Genomic DNA, 14,966 nt, shown 5'->3' on the forward strand with positions numbered 1-14,966 from the left:
AAATCCCCCCCAAACGAAGAAATGTAACCCGTCAAAACTAAACTAAAACAAGGGCGGGTGCAGGGAGCCTCCTAGGCTCCAGGCTTCCCTCTGAGGGGACAGCTGGCCAGCTTGCTCCACCTGGAAAGATGCTGTTGACAGCTCAGGTTGCCGGGCTCCCATTGGTGGCTGGGCTAGAAGGGAGGGTCTGCAGGAAGGCGATCGGGGTTGCTGCCCCCATCACCGGACGGAAATTTCCATTCTTTAGGAAGCCAAAAGAACAGAAGGAAGGGTCTCTCTACCTAACCCTTGCCATCACTTCCCTTGGATTCCAGCCCGAAGAGGGTAGAAAAAGAGGGTGAGTGAAATATATATTTTCTCTTAAATTAAAAAAAAAAAAAAAAAAAAAACAAAAAACCAAACTTGTCAGTGCAGAAACTTAGGGCTGGATTTAGCCTGCGTGTGCGCGCGGTCGGGGGACGCGCACACGTGGGCATACTAGGTCTGCGTATCGTCTAGGGTCAGAATTTGTTGATCGTCTCTAATTCTTGTGTTCTGAAAAAGTAGCCACTTAATGGGTCATTTCAATGACCAGAAATAAGCCAGGGCAGGACGGAGGGGAGCGTTTGAGCGGGCTGTTGTGTTGCTGTGTTTCCCACTAAGGGTGCCTGACCGTTTTCCGGTCAAGCACCGACTTGACCGGGCTGGAGGTCCCTTAACCCTGGGAATTCCGTCTGGGATCACCTCGTACCACCGTAGCTGCCTTGCAGAGGAGGGTCCGGCCCTTCCCGGGAGCTGGCTCCGGACGCCTGGCGATCTTGCCCACAAGGTTACCGGAGCCGTTGGAAACATGCCTGAGTCCTCTGGGTGGGGCAGGGGGGGGGCGGGCGCAGAGTTTAAAATAGAATCTAGGTCTCGGAAGATTTTTGGTAGTCCTTAGGACGGGAAGACCAACGATTCCCGGAGCGCAGGGCCTAAGGCTGGGGCTCAGGGTAGTCTCGGAAAGTGAGGGTGGTGGGGACGACCGAAGAAGGAAGGTGGGACGAGGTCTGCAACTTTCCCCGCGCATGCGCACTTCGAACTGTGAGCGCGGGAGGAACGGACCAGACCGCGCGCGCGGTCTTGATCCGTAGACCGCACACGTAGCTCTTCCGGTGGGGATCGGGGGTTCACGGGAACGGACCCTCGGGGCCACCTAACCGGGAGAGGCGGAGAGACTGCCCCTTCCACGTGCACCGGGCCCCCGGTGCTTCAGGCTTCAGCTCTGCTGACCCAGTTGGAGGAAGAGGGGGCATTGAACCTGAGATCTGGGAGAGAGGGATGGTTGCCAGATTAGAGGGATTTGAGGCTCAGGGCATCGAGTGCCTGGAAATCTGGGTCCTCGGAGTAGCCAGCAAGGCAGATTGGCGCTAGCTGTTTGGTTGTGTCCGTGATAGCAGCATTAAATCGGGGGTTTTCACCCTTCCTAACGCTACGAGTATTAACGAAAATAATTTTATGGTTGGGGGGATCACTACAACATGAGAAACCGTGTGAAAGGGTCGCAGTGTCGGGAAAGAACCAGTGACCCCACAGTTGGTAAATGAACGCCATTGGAGAGAGACAGACAGACAGAGACGACAGAGACACAGAGAGAGATTTGCATTTGCTTTTTTGTTTGCTTGTTTTTCTGTTCCCAGACAGGGCTTCTTTGTGTAGCCGAGACTGTCCTGGAGCTCAGACTGGCCTTAAACCCAGAGATCCGCCCGCCTCTGCCTCACTAGTGCTGGGATTAAAGGCGTGTGCCACTATCACCGTGTGTGTGTTTGCTTTTGATAACATGTTTTTCTCTGTTTTCTGACTTTTCCTGGGGAAAAGTGAGAAAAGTCTATTCACCTCAGATAAGTACCAGCGATGGAACAAAGCAACGATTTCACCCCAGCCTAGAGAAGGGAACCGGGAAGTCTCCTGGGATGAGTCATTGATCAGTGGGTACTTAGAGGAATGTGGATTTTGTGGGCTCCTGGGAGCTGTATGGCTGGAGCTCCCTGCTCAGTTTGTAGGCAGTTCTGCCGAGGACTCTTCCTCCCGGCATCGGCATCGGCAGGCAGCGTTTACTGCTAGGTATACTCTCCAGCAGGGGGCTTTGTAAATCTTGTAAGTTGCTGAGCTTCCTAAGCATTAAAGTTCTGTTAGTTTCTGGAACCTTGTGAGCCTCCCTCCCTGTTCCCTTCTGGGGAGAGTGTTTCAATTCTGAGGGAAAAGCTACACACAAAAAAAATCTACCACAGCTAAAGTGAAGGAAATAAAGGAGAAAAGAGAAAAAGAAAGACAGAAAGAAAGAAAGACGGAAGGAAGGAAGGAAAGAAAGAAAGAAAGAAGGAAGGAAATAATGAAAGAAAGAGCGAGCAAGCGAGCACTGACTAAGTCTCATGCCAGACAGTCCAGCCTGGAGGATGATGTCATTCCCTGAATGGCACAAAGGCAGTGCGTCCTGTTGGCTGGCCCCTCCTGCTCTTGATGGAACACATCTGTCTTTCAAAAGGATGTTATCTTCAGCAACTCCATTTCCTCTCACTTTTGGCCCTTGTTGACTGCTGTTTCCCCTTCTCATACACATTCCAGATAATCGGGGCAAATGAAGAAAAGTAAACCTTGCTTCTTTTTTCTGATAGCATTTGTTGTTCAAATAAGCGCTTTGGCGTTCAGCTCTTGAAGGTCCGGGCATTGCCAACAGTCAATGTGCGGGCCAGTTGGTGCACTTGGCTAGGGAGTCTGTGCTCAAGGCCGTCGGAGGGCTGAGCTTTCAGAGCTGTGTCACCTGGGTGTTCGGGGTTCACTCCACAACTCTTCCGTTCTGTACTAGAGTGACCTTGAGTAAGAGAGCCTGGCTGTTTCACTGTTTGTCTGCGAAACTTGAGAGCACACTGGTTCCTGCCTCCCAGAGCCTTGGGGGAAGCAAGCGATTTCACTTTTGCAGAGCACGCAGAGTCCAGCGCTTTGTGACACTCAGTCGTGGAAGGTGAAAGAGATCTAGCTTTCCAGTTCCACAGACAATAGTGCACAGCTCATAGATGACAGGGGTGCCTCACGAGTCAGAACACTGGCTGGAATGTTTGCCCCCAGATCTCTGCAGTCGGCCACGGACGGGGCTGTGACTTCTTGTGAGACTTGGTTCTCCCTTCATTCCTTCTGAACTTTCTACCTGCCCGCTGTGCCCGCTATGCCGGCTATGCCCGCTGGTTGACCTGTCCTTTTTTTTTTTTTTTTTTTTACCTTGCGTCATTGGCTCCTTTTACGCCTCCTGCTCCTCAGGACAAGGACTTTGCCCTTTGTTTTGGCATAATTTTATAACGCTGGGAACACTCTGGGTGCTATAAAATGTTGAAGAAGAAAAGGGAAAAAAAGTAATTCACCTAGACGCAGCTCAGGCTCCTCCAAGGAACAGGGCTCCTGCTGGCTGTCTGGTAGGATCTGGGATGTTCACCAGCCCAGCATGAACCTCTGGGTGGAGCAGGGAGGACCTGAGTCACCGTCTGGGACACTGCAGACACAGGTTCGGCAGCTGCTTTCACTATGACTGGGTGCTCTGGAGAGAGGGGTCAGCCTGGGGGTCGGTGGACTTGGCAGGGCAGAGTGTGGGGAAGGCGGTGGAGGAGGGCAAGGAAGGTACTCGCTGGGCACAGAGGCTGGAAACTTCTGTCCTAGGTGGTGTACACAGACTCGGGTCTTATTTGTCTACACAGCAGGGACCTGTTGCAACCTTGCAATGCCTCCCTAAAAGCTGGGTGACCAGCCTGACCTGTGCCCCTGGGTACCCTCACCTAAGGGTTGGAGTTTCCAGCTGGGCTTTGTGGGTGTTGCAAAAGCATCCAATTGACATAGTATTAGCTGGACAGAACTGGACAGAACTGACAGTACTTGTCCAGGAAGCACTGACTTTGCTCTGGCTTTCCAAGGAATTTGTTTTAACAGCATACTCTAGAAATATGCTGGACACTTCATTGGCTTTGCCCTCATTTAATTATCCTTTCTGTAGAGAGGAGTCCACAGTCTCCTGTGAGTTATGTGTATTGATAGAGTGGCAGAAGCCTGAGCAAAGGGACAGAGAGGGCTGGGTATCTTCCTCATAGTTCCCTCAGAATCATTCTTCCCTCCCTCCTCCTTTCCTCTCCCTCCCACCTTGAGCTGAGAATGAAGAAAGGGCCTCCGCAGTGTTGGGCTTAACATTGGACCACGGAGCCACATTTCCAGGTCCCAGTTCTCTTGAGCAGTTACACCTGACACACTTTAACACAGAATCAAAACCAGAAACTTGGTGTCCATAGGAGAGTATGGTCTCTGTGTCATTTTATCTCTCACACGGATCTATGTGACTGTAACCAGTCAAGACACAGAACTTGCATGGCCACAGAAGTGGGGCTCATGCTGTCCCTTTATCGTGAAGTCTATCTCTCCCGTCCTACCTCTGGGATCCAGGCAGTTTCTGGTGCTTACTTTTGCCCTTTTTTAGGATGTCACATAAATGCAATCATCCTGTGTGTTCTTCTAGACTGATTTCTTCTGCTTTACATACTGGGGTTTAGAACTCCACACGTGGACTCCAAACTCTCGTCAAGGCATAGACTTGAGACCGTGAGTCTGGGGTCTTGCCCAGACTTGCCCCCAGGTGATTGCCCTTTCGCAAGCGGAGGACTCTGTCATGACGGTTCCTGTTGTCAGACAAATAGTCCTTAGCTTATGCCTTGTAAGAGGAGGAATGGTAAGTGGAGTGGACCGCAGGCCTAAACATGGCAGACTGTCACCTTTCAGATAATACCTAAGTCCTCCCACTGGCAAAGCTGCCTTTTCTCAGCCCTTCTAAATGCTATCCACTTTTTGTCTTATTTTTATGTTTCATTTAAAGTAAACTTTAGGTCCTGGCCATTTTACCCTGCTTTTCTGGATGGATCATAATTATTGAGGTGTGTGTGTGTCCTTTGGGTGTATGTGTGTGTCTGTATTTGTGTGTATTTATGCGTGTGTGTTCATGTGTCAATGTGTGTCTCTGGGTGTATCGTGTGTGTGTGTGTGTGTGTGTGTGTGTGTGTGTGTGTGTGTGAGAGAGAGAGAGAGAGAGAGAGAGAGAGAGAGCTCAGGAGACCCTCAACCTGTGGCAGGGTAGTTAGCTCAGCCCTGTAATCTTGCAGCAGTAACACATGTGGTAAGTCAGAGACTGACAAAAGGCCCCACTGAATTTTGGTACCTTGTCTCTTGTGCTCAGTTCCTTATGTACTTGACTAATGATGACAGTCATTAGAAAGACATGAGAAGAAACACAAATATATTGATCATAGTTCCTAACATTGCAGGCTTTGTTTTGTCTTGAACATGATGGGGAGAGTGGTTGGTTTTTCTTCTAAATAATTTTCTTTAAAGAGAAAATTTTTTTTTCCCCCAAAGTAAACCTGAAATTTCACAGCAAACTCACGTAATAGGCTGTGCAATTACCTTCAAAGTATTTTGTGATTCTATCTTGATAGCCACACTTTGGAGAGGGAAACAAAATATGATGTTTTTTATGATTCTTTACATCGAAATTCCTTCAAAGTTTAAGCTTTTTAAACCTGGTAGTTAAAGTCAGCCTCAGCCAAATGCAAGCCTTCCATTTTAGGCAAAGGAGACCTTTATTATTTTGGCAATAATGGGGTCAATCTTCTTATTCCGTTTCTCCTGCTGGAACCCCAGCTTTTCTCCCCAAAGTCAAAGTGTTCTGTCCTCTAAAGCCTGCTCCACTAGCCCAGCTCTCACGCTGAGCCCCCTAGTTCCGTTCCACACACCACAGAGACATATTGTTGTATGCATTAGTACCCGCTAGGGTTTGGATCTTAGTGGCCCCCCCTTTTTCCACCGCCCTCACTCCTGGAAGGCCCATGCGCTAGCATGTTTGGTGAGTCCTGTTGGGGCTATTTCAAGCTGGTGGAATCCTTAGGAAATGGGTTTGAGCAGGTGGGATCAATGGGAGGCCTCTCGGGGGGCACGCTGCTCTCTTCTCCTCCATGCAGTTCTTACGGACTGAGTTCAGGCTGCCAGGCCTGCGCAGCGGGCATCTCACATGCTGGGCTGTCTCTCTGGCTCTCATGGTCGTATATACAGAAAAATCCCAAAGACACAAAAGTTTTACTTCTACTAAATAATTTTCCTGAAGCTACAGGTTAAAAAGTCAGCATGCAAACATCAGGTGTCCACTATGCTACACCTGAAATATCCCCAAAGAAGCTTAACAACAATAACAACAACAAATTGCCCTTAAAATGCCACCTGACTAAAGTATTTAGGCATAAAATTAGGCAGGAAGATCAAAGGCTTGCACATAGAAAACTACAAAACATTGATGACAGAAATTAAAGATGGCAAATAAATGGGAATATTAAACTTTGGTTCCATGACTGGGAAGTTTAATGGTACTAAAAAGTTCATAAGACCCAAAGTACCAGTCAACACTGACCCTCTCAAACCCCCACTCACTTAAAAAAATAACCAAACGGGGAGGGGACTAGGAGGAGATGAGGGAGGGAGGGATTGGGAGGGGGTGAGGGAGGGGGCTATAGCTGAGATACAAAGTGGATAAACGAATTAATAAAAAAGTAAATTAATTAAAGAAACCAAACAAACAAATAAACCCCCCACTAAAGTAGAAAAAAAAACACCCTGAAATTCAGATGGTACCTCCATATAACCAAAGTGACCTTCAGAAAGAACAAAATAGAGACATCACATTTCTTGGTTTCAGAAAGTATTATGAAGTTAAGTAGGTAAGACTGCCTGATGCTGACCGTGCAGCATCAGTTGGTAATTGCACAGTAAACAATAAAATTGTGTTCCTGTCTCATGTCATACACATACACTAACACACACAAACACACACATACACTAACAAAAATACCCTCAAAGTGGCTTAAAAAACATGACCATATGGCATGAAACTATACTCTTAGAAGAAAGCATAGCTTGAAGGCTTTTGATGTTGCTCTTGACAATGACATCAGAAGCACAGACAGGAAAAATGGAGGAAAAGGCAGGACTTCGTCAGCCGAAGAAGCGTGTCTGTGCACCAATGGAAGTGAGAGAATGGGGCATTGTAGAACGGGAGAGAACGTTTGCAAACTGCGTCTCTCTCATGTGTCAGCATCCAGACTACCTAAAGGAAATAACCCAACTGAAAATGGGCCAGACGCTTGAAGACAGTTCTCTAAAGGAAACACACAGTAGGGCAGCAGCTCCGTAAAGAGGCTGACCTACGCATTCATCAAGAAAGCGCAGAGCGTGGTCAAGTCCCACCTCACCCCAGTCAGAACAGCTGATTCAGAAGGAAAACCCAGAAGACGGCGAGTCCTGGCCAAGGAAACGGGGCCACTGCCGCTGATCATGTGCGAGTTATGGAGACAGTACGGGGCTTCCCCCAAATTAAAAACTGGTCTGCCTTGGCGCGCAGCAGCCCCCCTTCTTGGCGTTTGTTCCAAAGAGTTGAAGTCACGATCTCAGACGGGTGGCGGTATCCTCATTTTCATGGCGGCAATGTTCACACCGACTCCGGAGCTCTGCTGTGCGCGCAGCCTTGCACCCGTGGGGCCCGTGGGGCCCTTTAAGAATAATTAAACTCTTGTTGCCGTTTAAATGAGTCAACGCTTGCTTGTTAGTATCAAACATTCAGACAGTGTTGAGATATGCCTGGTATCCATTCTCCTTGACCCCTGCTCTTCCCCCTTCTTTAGAGTCAGAATCCAAGCCGGGCTCATGCGCAAGGTTAACATCCCTCTCAAGTTTCTTTGAATGGGTGGGGCCTGCTACCTCGCACCCCGCCCCTAGCAATTTATTTGATGATGGAACTTAGTCATTTGTCACGTGGCATTATCTGAATTTTTAAAGAAAAGCTAGGATTTTCCTTTCTTTGGTTTGTTGCCCGGAGGATTGTTTGGCCTATAATTCTAATCTTCCTGCGTTAAGCTTGTGCATTTCCTGACAGTTCTTCCTCCAGGATGGGGCTGACCGGGAATGCACTTTGAATCAGGTTTCAAAATGTGCTTACCAGAGGTGTTTGTTCAACTTTCCCCGAAGATTGCAAAACGCAACCTGTAAACGCAAGGTGTTGTTTTGACTTAAGACTTGTACCATGTGGCCATGTTGAAAAAGCACGATTATTATTGATAAATACTGAAACATTTGTCCGGAAAATACAGACCTCATAATAACGATCGGGGGAGAAAGCCGGCCATGGAGAATGGTATGTACCACGGTGAGGCCTACACAAATGCACATTATTTTATATGATCTATTTTCACACAAATTTTGAAGTTGTCCAAACTAAAAAGTAAGGCTGAGTCATACCACATTATCCAAAGTAATGCAGTGTTTTGGGAATCTATATTTTTTGCCAAGGATCATAAAAAAACCAAAACAAAACAAAACAAAAAAAAAAAAAAAAAAAAACAAGAGTCATGTCTAAGGATCAATGAACTTGTTTTTCTCACTCTCCAAGCGCGTTTCGCCTGAAAGCAAGTCATATCTCAACTTTGAAGCCAGCGTGTGAATACCCTGAGATGGAGAAATGGCTTGGGATGATGAGACTCTGGTTCACACAGGTGGTTCCCAGGTTTGGTTGCAGCTTATACTTAAGTTGTGATGTTTTGGGATGAAGGGTTTGGACATGTAACAGTTGCCAGGGGGTAGGACCTCAGGCTGAGTCTTAGTTGGTGAGGAGGGAGCAGTCACACTGCAGGCGGGTTGGCCATTTATGGCCTAAGATGCCATTTTTCACATTTAAAATAAAAGATCTGCCTTGAGAGGCAAAGGAGCAAGTATCTACTTATCTAGGCCTCCTAGGTGAATTAAAAGTTTCCAGAAATTTCTCCATATTAGCAGCCAACTTAGCCCTGTTCTTGGGCTCACACATAGAGGAAGAGCAAGCAAGAGCTCACAGTGTTAATCTGTAAGATCAGTGTAGCAGCAGGGCCTGGGGATGAAGATCAGTGTAGCACTAGGGCCTGGGGATGTAGATTAGTGTAGCACCAGAGTCTGGGGATGTAGATCATTGTAGCACTAGGGCCTGGAGATGTAGATCTGTGTAGCAGCAGGGCCTGGGGATGAAGATCAGTGTAGCACCAGCGCCTGGGGATGAAGATCAGTGTAGCACCAGGGCCTGGGGATGTGGATCAGCAACAGAGTGGTTGCCCGGCATATCAAAGGCCCTGGGTTCAACCTTATCATTGAAAGCAGAAAGATAATAGGTAGCAGGGCCACACCCTAAAAGTGTCCCTGAGTATGAACTTGAAATTGTGGAAGCTTTGGGTGAGAGATACTAGCAACCTTTTATCCAGCAAGAGATGGAAAAGTGCATTACTTGTATTTATTATTGCCGTATTGAAGTATGTAAAAAACTCAGTCTGTACTTCTGTCCCTAGTCTTTCAGGAACTTGAGCCTCTAATTCTTTACTTCCTACAAAGTCACTCAAAACATACTCAGAATAGAAACTAAAATAAACTCTCCTGATAAGTCCAATAACTGGCCCACCTACCACCAAATACCACTTTGGAGTTTTAATTTCCATCTTTGTGAAATGTTTTAAAAATCATTAAAAAAATAATGAATCAATTGATGAGAATATTCGTATTTTAGTGACTCCCTTATCCATCACCAGAATGGACTGGGGGAAAATAACCACAGTGGTAGCATGTACAAAGCGGAAGTGAAGCACTCAGACTCCGCTGCCCATGGGCCTTGGTGGGCAGTGATGGGGCCCGAACCGCCTGTCCTGACAACAGTGCAGAAATTATTTTCTCATGGTAAATTGGAAGAAACATCCTGTATCTCTTCTTATAAATATAATGGAATTTTTGCTTGCTTGTTTTTAAAATCTCTTCAAGTTTTATCTTTAGCAAGTAGCAGAAAACATTAGGAGAAAAAATTCTGCTTACACATACTGTGTTTTTTTTTTTTTTTTTTTCTGAAAATGAAAGTCACTAATTCAAATAGGGGACTGCTCTGGCTGTGTGCTTTTTATCACTATCCAGATACACTTAACACTGAGATTCCATTTGTTAAAAATAATAAACTGATAAATAGAATAAAGATTTAAAAACCATGTTGTCTGATGGTAAAATATTACCATACTACATGTTTCTATTCTGCACGTATAAACTAAAACATGTTTATATGTTTCTTTAAAAATAGTCCTCTTCTCTTGGAAATGTGCAGGTTTGGGCTGCTGAAGTTGCTATGGCAAGTTCATATGTTTTATTGAATGCCAGGCCAGAGTAAATACACATGGCAGCAGCCAGATAGGTGGGCACTATTCAGACAGGTGGGCAGGTAGCACTCCCCTTACAAATACACGTTTTTCCACCTATAAGAGATTAACTGTTCAAGAAGCTGATCAGGCCAGTGTCTGGGTGTTGTAAAGGCTCATCGGGGGTCAATTTTCAACTCAAAACCTGCTACTTTACGTAGTTCACACAGAGTTAAACTATGTGGTCAACAATAACCGATAGATATGTATTTAATTTTTACTATATCTACCTCAATGTTTTAATTTTTACATAAATTGTTTCGTTACTACACACACACACACACACACACACACACACACACGGTGGAGAGAGGGCAGGAAATAGTCCCTGAAGCCTCTTAGGGTCCTTTACAAAGTCATCTTGATTCTCAGCTCTATTTAATTCGTGCCTGGTATCTCATCTGCGTGGCATGGACAGTTATTCCCGCACAAACCTCTTCTTCATCCCGTTTTCCATATGCATTAAAGGGCCTTGCGATGGACCTGTCCCCCCGCAGCTGCACCAGAAGTGGAAGGCTGATGGCACGGTGTCCTCAAAGCTCAGAATGCAATCGCCATGTACTTTGGCATTCGGAAAATTGCCTTCATTCATCTTTGAGTCTTGAAGTCTTGTCAGAGTCACTGAACAGAGAGAGTGATAACCCCAAGCAAGAGCAAACATTCCCCACCCCCAAATCTGCCAGGACATGTGTGTGTGTGTGTGTGTGTGTGTGTAAACACTGCTAAAGACAGGCTCAGAAATAGATTTGTACCATGGTGATGTTCTGTTTTGCATGTTGGTTAATATTAAACAAACACACATTGCAGACCATGTCTTATTACAAGGTTGTTCTCTGAGGACCCATGGGTCAGGGCCAAAAACTGTCCTTTTCCAGCTTTCTTAGGGTGCCAGTCAATAGCCTAACAAGCGAAATAGCAGCCCAGCAAGGAGCAGCAACACTCCCAAAGCAAGAGGTGTTACACTGACTTAATCCTACAGACAAATTTATGAACATCCATAGCTCATACAGAAGCAAACACTAAGTTAATGTTAGAACACTAACTTAGTTAGAACACTAAAATGGCTGTTATCCCGCTTAACTCTCAAAGTATGCTGGCATAAGCTTTGTTAGATCCAGTTATGAAGAAGAAGAAGAAAAAAAAAAAAAAAAAACAACTGGGGTTTCAGAATATCTACAGGGATTTTGTTTACTTCAGAAATGCTTTTTTTTTTTTTGTTGTTGTTGTTGGCTTTTTGTTTTGTTTGATGCACTCTTGCTATGTAGCCCAGGCTGGCCTTAAAGTATGATCTTTCTGTTTTGGTCTATCATGTGTTGGGATTACAGGTGTGTACCACCATGTCCAGCTTAACAAAGGCTGATTAAATGCGTGTCCGGGGGACATCAGCAAGGCTGACAGCTCTTTAGATGCCCTGTGTGCCCCAGGCCCATCTGAATGCTGCGCAGACATTAACTCTGCTCATCCTCATAAATGTGAGGCTGGCATTATTGCTTCCTTTTCATAGGTGAGGAAACTGAGGCAAGGGAAAAGGCAAAGAGAAATGTCAAACACCGTTCCCAAAGTCAGAGCAGTAATGAGCAGTAGATTGGAGTTAAGTCTAGGCAGGCGTCTCTGGAAAATGTGGTGTGATCCATGCTCTTGTAGAAGGCAGACATGTCAACATGTATGTAGCTCAGCATGTGAGTCTGTCTGCAAGTATGCAGAAACCAGAAACACAATGGCACAAGGCTTTAGACTTTGTTCTTAGAGCCAGGAGGAGCCGTGCGTGACTCCCATCGAATCCTTGAATGTGCATGCCAGGGTCACTGTGCTCTTCCCCTTAGGCAATCTGTATTTGATGAGGCTTTTGGGAATACAGCAAGTCAATAACACTCACAAGAGAGGCAAAGGAGAAGCTGATAGACAGATGCAGAAACATGTACTATACAGAAGCTTCCATACAACACAACACACAATTTCATACGCTCATGCTTACATACATACATGTGTCGATGTCAAGGAACTCTTGCGTACATCAACTCAACTCTAAGGTTCCTCCAAAATTCCAAGGCTTATGACCCAGAAGTAGAGAGGAAGGCAGTCAGGGCTGTGGAGGCAAGGAGCACTGCTCTATCTGCCTGGAGCCTAATGAATGCTTGCTGATGGAATGATAGTTGGAGCGGCTAGAAGCAGGGGAGAAAAATAAAGCACTAAAGACCACTCATTTTTCTCTTTGGTGAAAATTTTGAATAGGAGAATTAAGTTGAAATATTTAAAAATATTAAAACATTAGTTTGAATGGTGGCAAAGGCGCTTCATTGGAAGAAGGATCAGGTTGAACTATAATTACGTGTACCATGTATTTTAGACTCAAAAATTCCAATTTTTCTTTTCAGTTCTTCACGTAGTGAGCCCTTGATACATGAGTGTGGAATGTAGTTGCTATTTGCAGTGGTTCTGTCTGTCGCCCTAGGACTTTCACATCTTTTCAAAATGATTTCTTTCAGATTTTGAGATTATAATATAATCACATCATCTCTCCCTTTCCTTTCCTCCCTCCAAGCCCTCCTGTATACCCTCCTTGCTCTCTTTTCAATTCATTGACCCTTTTTCACTAATTGTTGTTGCATATATTCCTAAATATGTAAGTACAGCTGCTCAGTCTGTTTGTTTGTGTATTTTCAGGGCTGACCATTTGGTACTGGATAACTGATCGATGCACTTTTACCGAGGAAAACTATTTCTTGATCTTAGCATCCTTGGTTGCTCGTGGTTCTCTGTGCAGGGCTGAGGCATCATGGGCTTTGCCCACCCACGTCAGCGTGTCTGTCGCTTTTGTCCTTCTTCCCTTCATGTTTATAAGCACTCGTGTTGGTAAGACTTTGTGGGTGTAGTCTCTGAAATTCCTAGGAGACACAGTCTTAGAGCAAACTCCCAGATCCTCTGGCTCTTAAAGTTTTGCCACCCCGGGCCCCCTTTGAAAAATGATTCCTGAGCCTTCGGTACAGGAGCTGTATTGTAGCTGTGTCGGCTGGGATTGGACTCCGCAGTTATGCATTCCCACAGGTTGTGGTTTTCTGTGATCGGCTCTGTCCGCCGGAAGGAGGAGTGTCCTTGGTAAGCGATGGAGACCACACTAATCTCTGGGCAAAAGGACACATATTTGGAATGTAGTTGGGGACTAGGCTGGCTGAGTGATGTGGCCGCTGTAGGCTTTCCTCCAAGATCCATGAGTTCACTAGCTCTGGGTGGTTGGCTAGGCTGACAGTACCAGACACAATTTCCCGCTTGTTGGGTGGGTCTTCAGTCTAATTAGAGAGCTTTGCCTACCACCAAGGTATGAGTGCCACTCTTGCACCACTGTGGGTTATTGTGCTGTGCCATCAATTGTTGTGGTCCATAGGCAGAGCTGCGCATGACTATTCGTTGCTTTCCTCCTTCGGGAGCTTGTGTAATTTCCTCTGGCACCATGAGAGCCCACCCTCAGGGAGGAGACATTCAGGCCAGACCCATCTCAGGAGACTCTGTGCCTGAACTGTATGATGTCTTCAGCAACAGGGACTTGTCTTCCACCTCTGGGGCTCAACCAGATCAATAGCAACAGTCTGGAATGCTTTGGGGTCTCTTGGACAACCCTAACCAGCCACTCAAAGGACAGCTTCTTATCCCTGGTGCTGGGGCTTTTTTATACAGTCTATGAATCCTGGTGAGAGCATTGTTAGCCCAGGTAAGAAAATTTCATTTAAGCTGCGTATGTATATCTATACACAGGTTTACAGGTATTGTAAGTATTTTGGACGAATAGTTAATAGCATGATTTTTTCTGACTGTTGCAGACGTCTTCACTGTTATTTCACTCCCTGTATTCACCTCCGTCCCTCTTCCTTTGTAACATCCAGGGGCAGACTGAAGAATTCTGGCGGGGTTTAAGGTGGATGCCTAATCTATGATGTCAGTAATACAAATAATACAGTAAATACGTCTTCAGCTTACCGTGGGCTTATCAAGACATACTGTATCTCCCCCTAAAGGGCTTTTCCACCGTATACACCTGGAACTCTTTTCTTCCTGACTAAGTGTATAGCATGAATATATCGATTGTCCAGATGAAGAGCAGGCACCCAAGCCAGCACAAGCTTGCTTTCTCAGGAGAGACCCAGCCAGCAAGTAAGACAGATTTAGGCTGTGTCAGTAGTGTTTATAATCCACAATCATTTTCATCAGCACAGCGTCTAACAGCACATTTTCTTTGCATATCCAAATCCTCAGACTCAGTGTCATACAGGTGGGTTCAGTTTTTGGATGCAACGATTCTAGTTGAGTAACAACCACCACACCTGATAACCAAAGTCCCGTGTGATCCTTCTAGTGAGCTCTCCGTCTGCGTTTCAACACTTCGGATGCTTCTAGCAGCGAATAGCACCTGCTGGTTCCTTCGAAGGTAGATGCTGCGTTTTCTGCTTGCCACCTGCTCTCCATGCAGCTTCTTCTGACGACTCTTGTTGATTCCTTCAGTTTCTGCCAATCTGCCATCTCTTCTAGAATGTTCATCCTGTGCTTTCCAAGTCAAGCTGGGTGCCATACTTCTCCCCTCCAGTGGACATTTCTGTACCATGCTATGTCATCATGACCACGTCAGCAACACATTCTCTTAGGAGAACAGATCTTGAGAACAGAAACTGGGTCTTTTGTTTTTGTTCAGTA

The 14,966-nt window shown here is 45.9% G+C and overlaps 1 protein-coding gene across 2 annotated transcripts in view; it reads left to right on the top strand.

The window, feature by feature from the left end:
- The first annotated feature begins 248 nt into the window (after positions 1-248).
- The window catches only part of Slc38a4 (solute carrier family 38 member 4), a 57,874-nt gene continuing 43,156 nt past the window's right edge, over positions 249-14,966 (top strand). Inside the window, exon 1 of one of the 2 annotated variants that reach the window (XM_055626879.1) lies at positions 249-337. The gene's annotated coding sequence lies outside the window, so the exon portion shown is untranslated. Of the gene's footprint in view, positions 338-3,357; positions 3,515-14,966 lie in introns of those variants that run through there. The other variant, XM_055626877.1, reaches the window with a different exon arrangement.

This window comes from Psammomys obesus, unplaced genomic scaffold, assembly GCF_907164565.1.
Source record: "Psammomys obesus unplaced genomic scaffold, mPsaObe1.curated_primary_1811, whole genome shotgun sequence".
NCBI lineage: Eukaryota > Metazoa > Chordata > Mammalia > Rodentia > Muridae > Psammomys > Psammomys obesus.